The sequence below is a fragment of the Ambystoma mexicanum genome, chromosome 3p, assembly GCF_040938575.1.
Source record: "Ambystoma mexicanum isolate Mex_15411 chromosome 3p, UKY_AmexF1_1, whole genome shotgun sequence".
NCBI classification, from domain to species: domain Eukaryota; kingdom Metazoa; phylum Chordata; class Amphibia; order Caudata; family Ambystomatidae; genus Ambystoma; species Ambystoma mexicanum.
In genome coordinates this window covers 260,413,447-260,426,021 of record NC_090925.1, presented here as the reverse complement: position 1 = coordinate 260,426,021, position 12,575 = coordinate 260,413,447, and the positions used below count along the sequence as shown (strand labels likewise).

Below are 12,575 nucleotides of genomic sequence, written 5' to 3'. Positions count from 1 at the left end.
TTGGAAAAAGATTAGAAGAAAAGTAAGAATTGAAAGCAGGAAGAAGCAAAGTTAGTTCAGAAGGAATTGGTACAATTTCTGCCCAAGAGACAGAGGGAATGGTTTTAGAGGATTAGGACGAGGTGGATTTCTCAGGGAAGAGGAGGATTTAATGGTGGACAGTCACAGCAATGTTGGAATTGTGGAAAATTGTACATATAGTTAGGACATGCAGAAGCAGAGGAGGCATCTAACAGAATAGGCAACCTCCAAGATGGGGGGATGGGATATACTGCACAATATAATACAGAATCACAGGAATATTATGCCCAAGATAACACGTATGCACAGAAACATCTGCTGCAACACCAACAAATGCAGCCTGCACCGCTGCAAATATAAATAACACTCTCAACTTGTTGTTACACTCCTTCAGATTACTGCTCTTTCCGGAGTACACACAATAGTTTGTTTTCCTTATTGTTAGGTTGCATTACCATTGCACATACAACGAACAAACCAGAATATGCCAATAATTCTCTAATGGGCGCACAGATTTGGTCTTAACAAAAGAAGTCATTGGTCCTGAAGAAGATGATGTATGAAAAAAACAATCATTGAAACCGGTTTACCAGACTTTCTGATGTCCCCTGACTAAGGGCAACACACAGTGGATTTGAGCAATTGGGAAATCTACTTAATGATGTTGATATTCTAATTGTTTTTATGTGAAACCACAATCTCTCAGAAAATGAACTATTGTGTGTACTCCGGAAAGAGCAGTAATCTGAAGGAGTATAACAACAAGTTTAGAGTGTTATTTATATTCTTAATTGTTTTATTACATTTTACTTTGAGAAAATCAGACACACTTTGCGGAGGGCAATTAAACTGTCCGGTTAGTGACTCCTAGTCCCACGCGAACTGCCTGACTGACCAAAGTGTGCAGCCTTGGGGAGACTAAAATCCTAGCTGCAATTTTTAACTAACTCTGTCCACATTGGCGTTTTGAATAAGATAATTACTTGCCAGTATTTCGCCTTAAATTTACTTCATTTTTTGTAGGAATAGGGTGAGTTTGTCTTCATCTATCTCTTTCAGATAGGTTGTGCTACAGCGCTTCCTAGGGCCAGTAAGCATCATGAAGGGAAAGGGTGTTCTTCCGTTTAAGGAGAGTGTTAGGGCTACACATTGATGGTGTATTAAGTGACTAGCTCGAGAGAAGCTTTTTCTGGTTTCTGTTTTGTGTGTTAATATATTGTAAGATTCCAGAAAGGACAAAGTACCCCAGATTTGAGGTATTAATCTACAGTTTCCCTGTTTTGTTTATATAATTGATATTTATCACAGGGGCTTTTAAATAACACTATATAACTAGTGTTTAGTGTTATAGATGTGTTACTCCTACCCTTGTTGAACAAGCTCTGCACAATATAGCAAATGCATAGATGGTGGTGATGTGAATACTGGGTACATATTATTTCTAGCTCAGCACTCTGACCACCCTTTGTCATCAAATCATCCACAATGACCATAATTACCATACTCTGTGGTAGTAAGTGATCATAGTTGAGACTGTCCGGCATACCTTCTACAAATTGGAGGTGTTTAAACTGGTGTTATGATGTTATATAGAGAGGCTGCCAACAGCTATATAGCCAGACAATGTTAGTTGATATGTGTGACATAATGTGTGTATTTTTTGGATGTTTTCTGACAAAGTAACCCTTGCCGCAGCTGGAAGGTCCTGGCAGCACACATGCAAATGGATTTTGTAGTCTGGTATCCGTAACACTTGGTAATCAATAGTCATAGTGATGAGGTAATCCTCCTGCTGTTAACGTCCTTTTATCAACACGATCCTGGGAGTCTTCTGTAGAGTACTTATGCTAATTTCCCATTGCTTTTTATTGTGCACGATGCACAGCTCTGTAACAGTAATGTCCCTAGGGTTGTTCTGCACATCTCCCTGTGTATATGTCTGAACAAGATCTTTCATACTGTCAACATTTATATCAGCTGTATTGTTAATGGTCAACATTATGCCTTTCATTTTCATAATGACAGTTCCTAGAGATGTGTGATAGCCATATGTTTTAGGCCCTGCAAATACGAACTCCACAATGAACTTGCTGGGGGCAAAAGCAGAAGTTAGATCCCCTAGGTAATTGTCAGTGGCTGAATTGAAATCCCTAGGCATGCTGAAAAAGATAACACTATTGGTATCATTATACAGAACCCTCTCTTGAAATTGCACCATTACACACTATAGCTTCAAATGTGCATGAGCTGTTGTAAATGAGCTTGTGAATATATTGGTATTGTCAGAAGTTGTTGGGTATTCCCCGGCGTATCGCCAGCACAAACAAGCTTTCTCATCACCTATGAACACGCAGCTGCTCACATCAAAGGAATTATCAAATAAATAAGCTTGAAGCTCTTTGGGAGTTGTTGATAATGACTGTGTTTGACAAATTAACTCTTGGTGTAAACTTGCCCCATAGTGAAGTAAGACATGGTTTTGCTAACAGCCGCCGAGCATGGTTGTCCTCGATGTGTTCCAAATGCAAACGTAGGCCTTGATGTTTGTAATAATTATCTGCTTAAACCTGTTTAGTAGCATCATCCACACACATTGACAGAAAGCCGGAGGTTCCTTGTTTATGCTGTTGGAACATTTGAATGTATTTACAGAAGAGCAATAGAGTGACTGTTTTAAAATGCCACATCTCATGTATGCACCCCAGTCGATAGCCATATTTTAAAGTGGCCTGTAACTCGATCGTACACCAAGTGCTTGTCAGTACCCACTCTTCATCTGTGTGTTTACAAGCGGTCTGTTCTTTCTCGCTGCATGTATGACAATGCGGGAACATTAGCCCTCCACCACAACTATAGGACAACATAGATAAGTAAACGCCTCGGGTGGATAGACCTCACACCTGATCAAACCAAAATACTGGTCTATATCTCCAGAATTGTCACAAATGATCTCTTGGTGTCCTAGAGGATATGTTTTTTCATTGTTCACATCTGGGTATAGACAAGTTACATCTAAATAGTTATTTGCTCACCCTCTGAGATACAATGGTGTAACTTTAAAGCATTCATATGACCTCCATACAATGCATCTCAGGACTGAATGGGGGCTGGAAGTTTCTTTTCTTTAAGAAAGCTACCCACTTTTGGGTTACTTTGTACCATTGCATACCACTCATGTTCCCAAATAATGACAATGCAAACTCCTTGACTGGATAGGAATGTTTGTTTCAACAGGGTGCATCTACACAACTGCTCATAAGTAGTACCTGTCACAGTGTTGAAACCCCCGGATGAGTAACTTTTAGGATCCCCTGAAAAAAACAAGCATTGAATTCATTGGCTGTTTACACACCCTGAATCAAAGCACATCCGTCCAGCCAGTATTTACTGTACCGTTTCTCACTGCTAGCTGTTATGGTGTGTTGCATTGCAAGGTTTTCACTCAAGGCTATGTATAAGAGCCATTGAATAGGCACTGTTGAATTACATTTTAGGCGATGTGGTATAAATCCTGTGGCAGTAAGTCGATAATTTCAGGCTTTAGGTACAATTGTCTCTAGATCTGAAAAAAGCAACAGGCTAAGGTGATATTTTTAAATGTTCGACGTATGACATGTGCAAGCCACCCTGTATAGGTGTTTCCTGACGGGTAATTTCAATTATCCATTCCCTGAGAAAATTACATGCCAGTCTTAAAATGTTGACACCTTCTTTACAGTAAACCCTTAACTCCTGGCAAAAGTAAAATACGCTATGCTCATTTGCCTTCTACCGCATCATTAATTGATCTTTATCGATAGGCATCATGTACAGAACGCCATATTGTTCGGGGGACGGCATCAGGCCTACATCATTTTGATTAGCCGCTGTGTTGGAAAGATGTGGAAAGAAGCCCTTTGATCCTGATGAACGAAAAGCTTTTGGGAGCTTTCGGGGTTTCATGGGTAGGAAGTTCAAGGTGCCGATAAAACACATTTTCAATGTTACTACAAGCATTGACATGCGTTTAGCACCCTGTGTGATAAGTTTTCCCTTTAATTAGCTCCTTCACCAATTATTGAGTATAAAGTAACTGCCATAACCTTTGGCATTATGAGCTAAATATGAGTAGTCTGTGCATTTAGTTGTTCCAAAGGTGCTAACAAAATCACTCATACACAAATTACCCTCAAACTCCCAACAACTATCAGCTGTTAGATAGCTAGCATAAATGTAGTTTGGCTGGTGCATCATAGTTTCCTGCCTGGCTTCCATGTCATTCACAATATAATTCTCGCTTTTCTTTTGAGGTCTACCAGGTATCATATAACACAGATGCTCAGTCATGTTGACAACAGGTATTTTGCATACCGAGCAAATTAACCATAAGTGACCATTGGGGGTACATCTTCTGCATGTGAGACAGTCAAGCCGTGGCTCACTCACGACAGCCCCCATGGCAGCATTCTCAATGTGAATGTTTAGACAAACAAGTGACCTAGCAAAGATGTGACATTGCAGACATTTTGAAGGTCTCTCTTTAATCATTTTGCACTCATCTCTTAAACACAGACTACAGTGATACTGACATTTGTGTTTATTTTTGTTGTTAAAAATATGGTGACAATGCTTACAAAGGTTTTTAGCCCCTAGGAAGTTTTGTAGATTTGTTACACCATAGAAATTGTCATTGTGATGAAAACATACAATAGGCCTCATTACGGGTCAGCCGGTCCGGAAATAACAGTGGCGGTAAACCCGCGGCCACCGTTGTTTCTGGACCGGCTGATCTTGAGTTCTGCAGGCGGGAGGTGTCACTCCCACCAGGTCTGACCTGGTGGGTTTAACACCACCCGCCTGCAGGCGGACGTGGAAACACCAGCCCCATTACAGCATGGTGCCGGTGTTTCCACTTCCCCATTCCCATGGAGTCCTATAGGACTATAGGACTCCATGGGAATGGGGATTTACCGAATTCTGCCTCCAGAATGACCAGGTCACCGGGGTTGTAATGCCCCGGTGATTCCGGGAATCACTGAGGCGGAATGGTAATACGAGTCCGGCGGTAACCTGCTGGTTTTTCCGGCTCGGTTACAGCCGGGCTCGTAATGAGGCCCAATTTGTTTTTTGTTGTTTTAGTCATTAGCAGGACGTTTTTGCCATACACCGCTGTTGAAGTACAGTATTTTGATGGCTCTAGAGGAATACTGCTTGTAGAGAGCCAACTGTCCAAAACATATAGTTGTCCTCGATGAAATAACCAGCTCTCTATGAGCTTTCAATGCATTGTCACATATATCTGCATCTGTACAACTCTGCGGTTCGATTAAACCTATAAGACTAGACATCAAACACAGATTTAATGGCCCATGATTGAAATTAAATAGCCATCTGCTTATAAATTTGATAATATGACTGTGAATTAAATTGTTCAAAGATTGGAAATACCTCTGGAGGGGGGCTTGACAACTACTGCAACAATTCTTTATGGTGAAAAACACATAATTTCACAGATTTTTCAGAAAATGTAAAATGCTGAAAACATTGGGCGTTGATCACATTGTAAATAAGATCTCGTTAAACCATCTGTGTCCATGCATATCTGTATGAAATTGTTGGGTCCTACAGTTTCTAATATACGCCTGACCAGTGTGTCTAAGGCTTCCGTTATAATAGATAGCCCATGTCCAAAGGACTGTAACTGATCCAAGTTTACAAATGGTAATTCCTCTTAATACTCATCCATTGATATGTCTGCACCGTTTCTAAGTACACAGGATCATCAGGCTGTGATGTTTGGGGTTGTGGCATATTATGACGATCATGTCTGGATATAACCAATCTGGTTTTTTTGAAGATTTTAAATAACTGATGTCGCTGGGCTCTGGATTTACACCTTTTTAAGGATCATTCAGTGTCTTTACAGTCTCTCTGAAATGGGTATCAACCGTCACCCAGTAGAGACGTAGCGACTGTAACAGTGCTTGTGTTTTCAGCTTCACAGGTTGCATCCCTCCTGTCACATTGGGCGCTTGTTAAATGCGAGCATGCTCTAGTGGTTCACTGGCTGTTTAAAAGACGTGTTGGTTTTGTAATGGACCATTTTGTTTTTATGTGTGAACTATTTACTAGTCAGAATCATTTACTGTTGTTAGATCTGATGATTGTAATACCCCTTGAGTGGGTATTGATGGAGTAGCAACTGGACTAGGGATGGGTATCAATATACCATTGTTTTCAGTGGATATCAGTGGCATAGAAGATGTTTATGGTTGTCAAACCGACAGGTTCCCACACCCCCTGATATGCTATTTTGCACATTTTGAGCATTGCATGTTGCGCTATTATGATAGTCGAGCTGGCTTACCAAGGATGTTCCACAGAGCCCTGCTGCTAAGGCTGTAGTGATATCACCCACCTGTTTTATTAATGTAAAAATGAGCTGTTTCACATATTGAAAAGAACCCCTGATATCTGGTTCCCACAATTAACTTTTATAAGAGGGCTCCTTTAGGTTGTCAAAACAGCCATCATTTTTGTATAGGTCTGATTTAAGGCAGGAGTGTCTGCAGGTTTTTTCTGTTATTATTTGTTGGGGGCTTTCACACCATACTGGGGCCCACACCTATGATGGTGGTATACCTGCATACATCAGCTGTGTCATCTGTAGTGATGATGTAAGCATTAATGCCATTTTGAATGTTAGCGGGGCCCACCTGATGATTATCACGCACCCCCTCTGAGACATTAAAACTGCTTTTCTGAGTTTCAGCATCATGATCAATGTATGCGTTGGTGTCATTTAGAATGGCGATACTGATGGCACCACCATCTTGAATATCATTGGGGATACCATGGGTGTTATCAGACATATAATCTGAATTATTAAGCCTCATTATGCTACCGGCACTGTTGTTACCGGACCGGCACACTCCTAGTTCTGCGGGCAGGTGCTTCTCCGCCCACCTGGTCTGACCTGGTGGGTGGAATGGCACCCGCCTGCAGACTTTGACGGATGCACCGGCACTGTTGCACACAGTGCCGGTGCATCTGTCCTCCCCATTCCCATTGAGTCCTGTGGGTCCGCCGGAAAAAAACACAACTCCGGCAGCATGTCATTTTTACGGCACGGCTACCACCGGAGTTATAATGAGGCCCATTACGCAGTTCTTTTTGAGTTTCAACATTGTGCTCGTTATGCATGTTTGTGTGTGTAGTGCTTGTACTCAGGTCATCGACAAATGTTTAAGGGGTCATTTGGAAGAGAGTGTAAGCCATTTCACACACTGCCTAAGTGGCCATATTAATACAGGGTTGTAACTCATCAGCCCTCAGAGTACCCAGCACTGCATCTATACAATTGGACTGCACACCCTCATTAACAGGCCTATGACAAACCCCACAAAAACATCCTCACCCTCCCGCAGGCTGATATTTTCACACAGAGTGTGATCAGGCTCATAATGGTAAACAGCTCCTACATGTGCTGGCAAATGATCACCCTGGGGTTGGTGGTGTTATTGGATGGGTTCATTGGGGCATTGAAAACAATATTTGCAATCATTTGATCTTTACAGTTACCTATATTATTTTCTAATTCATAACTAATACCTGTTACACTTTGCCCATTAGTTAACAGTGTAGACTGTGTTTTATCAATCAAGGTGTTATGCTATCACAGCTGTGTCATTGTCAATGATTACCAAACCTCACGCTGTGTCATTGCTCTGTTGAACATGCATGTGTGCTACCCTGCCATAGCTGACGTCGGCTGTTGCTATAGCCTGAAGACCAAGTGCACCGGCACAGTCAATAGCAATGCTGTTCGGCATTGTAACACCCCCTGCACCACTGCTAGGTGCATATTTACTTCTTTTGCAGCTCAGTGTGTCCCTTTACACCTTGCCCCTGCCTCAACAACATGTTCATTTCTAACATCGTTCTGTACCCGGGGTTGAGGCTTTTGTATTTTGTGAGAGTGGGCAGTGAAAACCACTTTTGTATCTACACACCTCAGCTCTTTCTTAAGTTCAATTCTTACCTGAGACTGTTGAATGCTCTTGTTTTAAGCCCAAATGATCCGCTGTCCTGCATAATAGCACAGGTCTTGCAAGCTGCCCTAACCCCATTCCTAGACATCCAGTAACGGGTTGCACATGTAAGGGAAATGTCGAGCTACAATGACTGGGTACTTTGATTTTAGGAGACCGACCAGTGTTTGATATAAAGACATCATGTGGAGTTGTAGGGGTCCCTGTTGTAGGGTTTCTCGATAAAATAAGGCTGCAACCTGCAGAGCCCCCATGATGCAGATCAGCCATCATGGACAAGGCTCTCTAATCTGTTGTAGGGGCCCTGGCTCCAGGAAGTTGAGCTGCCCCATGGTGATAATAGTGAGGTGGACCCCTTCAAGAGCAACTTCTTATCCACGCTCAGGACACAACCCTGTTTTGGTGCACATGTAGAGATAAACCACGATCATATTTTCTAAATCCAAACCATCTCTTTTTTCCCTTTAGGCATTGCTACTGTCATACAGAGATAGCAGCCATGTTTGGTCTGTGAAGATAACAACCCTTTGCAGCTTTTGATCAACTGTCTTCAGAGGTTTTAAAAAACTACAGCTCAATAACACAAGGCCGTGCCTCTGGCTATTTTAAGGATTATATTGTTACCTATTCTCACAGGAGAGTTTGACCCTGGGTAAGGCGCTCGTCAATTCTTGCAGGGCTGTCCTGCAGAGGGGCTGATGATCGTGGTTTATCTCTACATGTGCACCAACACAGGGTTGTGTCCTGAGCGTGGATAAGAAGTTGCTCTTCAAGGGGTCCACCTCACTATTATCACCATGGGGCAGCTCAACTTCTATCTCAATGTGCCACCCCACAATCCCAAGTCGTCTTTTAAAGGCTATGTTAACGCCCTGTTAAGGATTATAAGATTGTGACTACATGCCATAAAAGGGGTAGCAATTGTGCTGTCTCATGCAACGCTCTCATTACCATCTGCCATAGCTCGAGCTGTTTTTTTTTTTTAAAGGGGCCCTCTCCCTGTAAAACTTAAAGACCACATGTTCTCTTGTTTACAAGAACATCTAAAATACTCTTAGTACATGAGAATACAACCAATGTCGTTATACTCTAAATACTGTTAGATACGCACATTTATTAACAGCTATCAGGTATATAAATAAAATATATATAACAACAGTTATGAAAGTTCTGTATCGCTATGAAGAGTATTGATCAGTTGTGAAATACATATATACAGCTGTGTGCTGTTATATCAGGTCTTTGAAAATATGTATAACATCCTAAATGTGGTGGCCAGAGACCAAGTAGCAAAATATTACTGTGAAATGTGTCAGATGATAGCAATAGTATGTATTAAATGTGCATTTTTTAATTTGATTTTATCGTTCAAAATCAAACTAATAGGGTCGCTCTCAAAGTTGTATTTTTATATCAAATTCATTGGGGTTCTTATCAAATGTATACCTAATTTAAATTCAATTTTTTTGAGGGGGTTAATCGAATTTATTGGGGTTCTTATCAAATTTATATCAGATTTAAATAAAATGTTTTGGAGGCCAGCACATTTATTGGAGTTTTCATCAAATGTATATAATATGTATACGGGAATAAACAACAGGGCAAATTAGGGCCTCTTTAGGCAAAAAGAAATGTTAATGTCATCCCTAACCGTAGGGGTATAATGGTACACAAAAGACGGTTTTTGTGGGGAAACAAGTATTGAATGGGCGGGATTGCCTTCAATAAATAGTCACGTTTCGAATGTCCAGGGGGGACGCCAGATCGGGAAATGTTCTGCCAGGTGACAGCCACCCATCAGGTCATAGGTTGCTTAGAGAGGGGACACGATTCTCTCTCGTTGTAATGACTCAAGCGCCACCGTGTCACTGACATGAATGGTGCAGGGGCATTGGGATCTGCATATGCTTCCTTTGTTAACCCAAATGTCTCGGTGCTAATTCGGGTGTGTAAGTCGGAGCAGCGAAGGCTGTGGAGTGATGCATCACTCCGACTTACCTCAAGTGCGGACACAGTAATTTTGTTTTCTCTGAACAAACTATTTGTGTGGTTACTCTGATCACTCTTTTTTTTAACGTTTTTAACTGAAGACAACCACCCACATGAAAAGGATTTCGAGACATTTGGGTTAACAAAGGAAGCAGATTATTCAATTCACCTAGTATTGCCAATGCCAAACTGTTATGAATGTTATTGTGTATGAGGGTGTTTCACTTTACAATAGCTGTTTGAGTAGAAATCCCAACTCTACCTACTACAGATCACTGAAGTCAAGGGAAGCAGACTGAGGAATCTCTACTGTCGAAAGTGGAAGCAAAACACTGGATGGGGACATCACCAGGACTGGAACCCTAGGAACAGAGAAGGGAATTTGCAATCTGCAGTTCTGTGTCCATGCTTTTTTCCCTACTGCCTCAACAGAGATTGAGGCCTACCATATTAAAGGTTGCTGGTCACTTCTGCTTTTTCTCTTCCAGTCTGATGTATGGACAAAAATGTACAGGTACTATTTAAAAAACCACTCCAAAAGGGGAGAGGAAAAAGTAGTGGAGCGCCTGTACTGGAAAGTGGCAGCCAAATAATAGGTGCACTGCTGAAAAACAAACTGGATAGAGCCATAACAAAACAATCTTTTATACAGGCGGAGGCCAAGTAACCTGAGAAAAGACTCAGGGCAGCTTTCTCACAGACTACAGGAGACAGTTGGAAAGCAGCAGAGTAGTGTAACCCCCAGCCCAAATGGGGAACTTTTAGGGGGGATGTTGTACTTAGGCATAGGTAAAGGACATGATATGATGGGGGGGGGGACAAGAACAATAAACACACAGACACAGTGAGGGGTGTTAAATAGTTATATTACAGTGTAGGTTGTTAACTATGTTGTGACTGATTTACTTGACTTACCTGACTCTGCTAAGTTCCTCACAATGGGGGATTCATGAAATGCTCATGACTCTCCCTACTTTAACCAGAGACTGTGCCCTTTGCCAAGACGTTTCTTCCGACCGTGCCTCCCCAACCCATATTTTCACTCCCTGGTCCACACCATTGAACACTATGTGAAGCTAACCGCTTTTCGTGCACTCATGCTTGTATCTGCAAGCCACTCTCATTCTCGTGCTTCACACCCCTCTGTTAGATGCCCAGCAAACCCCTACGCCACCAATCCCATAAACACCCTTACCCACACACCTAATTTTGGGCAGACCTTGCTTGAAATTACAGGTGTGGTATTGGCAAGCCGCTTGCCGTCTGCATGCCTGTCACTGGCATAGTTCTGAATCCATATTGCCCCATTGTAATCACTGGTCATTCCCTAACCTAGATCTGAATCACAAAGACTCTTGCCATTGGCTTTTAGCAATTAAGTTGCTGTCTCTAGATGTGGTTATTAAAGATCCACACCAGATGGGCTGATTTAATTGTCCTTTGGGCTTAAGACAATACATGTTTAATCTTTGCCCTGTTTCTCTTTCCAGGTGGGATTACGTCTTCTCTTTAACTAACTGAGCAACGACATCCACTGCAGTGGGAACTTATAGACCAGAGCGTGGATGTTTCAATTTTTGACTCATTTTTCGGATCATCACCGAAGACCAGCACAGGCCTTCTATTTATGAAAAACATTGTGGAGTATGCATACAGGCAAAATAGTTTCCCCTGATGAATTTCCTTTGATTTTATGATGAGTGTGTTGTATGAGGAATGAAACATGTTGGGTTGAATGGGAATGGAGTGTATTAGTTGTGAATGAATTATTGAGTTTGTAACACAGATTTTGGTTAACAACTGCATTTATTGTTGATTAACTAGCAGGCCATACCAATCATACTGTCGAGACAGAAAACTCATTAATTATGTTTTCGTTTCCCCTATTGTAATCTATATTGCTTGTCACTATTATTTTTGTCAGAATCTCCACAGAACATATATTGTGTATATTTCTATTCATTGTTTATGTTTATGAATTTTAAATCATGTTCAGAAATAAATTGACTATTTTTTTCTATGATTTGGAGTAGTCCAGTATTTAGTTGAATATTCCAAATATGATTGATTGTTACCACCTACTGTGTTTGACCATCTTGTCTGCTAAGTGTTTAAGAGATTACGTGCTAAGTTCTCGCCTGGAAGAAACTTTTGCACACCAGCACTGTATGTTGTTTTTTTTAAGTCGTACCTAATGTGGGGCGTGTTGCTCATGCGCAAGTTAGTAGTTGTGCCCCTGCCTCTCTTTGTGTGAGATCTGAATCCATATTACCCCATGGTAATCACTAGTCATTCCCTAACCTAGATCTGAATTCTTCATCGTACATCAACCAAGCAAAGTCCCCCAAAAGTATGTGCGATTTTCTGATAACATCCATGTACTTCAACAGCACAGCACTCATCTCTGCGAAATGTTTTGCAACAAACACAGCATTAATCAGAAACGCTGACATCCAATTTTCAATTATCTTTGGCACCCTATGTCTCCCATACCATGACGTTTCTCTCCTCAATCCCCATCCTGTTGCCACTCTG

At 41.5% G+C, this 12,575-nt stretch overlaps 1 long non-coding RNA gene across 1 annotated transcript in view; it reads left to right on the top strand.

Annotated features, from left to right (window-relative positions):
• The window catches only part of LOC138580319 (uncharacterized), a 150,792-nt gene extending 138,729 nt beyond the window's left edge, over window positions 1-12,063 (top strand). Inside the window, exons 3-4 of the long non-coding RNA XR_011304231.1 lie at window positions 10,312-10,496; window positions 11,531-12,063. This is a non-coding gene — a long non-coding RNA (uncharacterized lncRNA). The remainder of the gene's footprint in view (window positions 1-10,311; window positions 10,497-11,530) is intronic.
• Window positions 12,064-12,575: the final 512 nt, after the last annotated feature.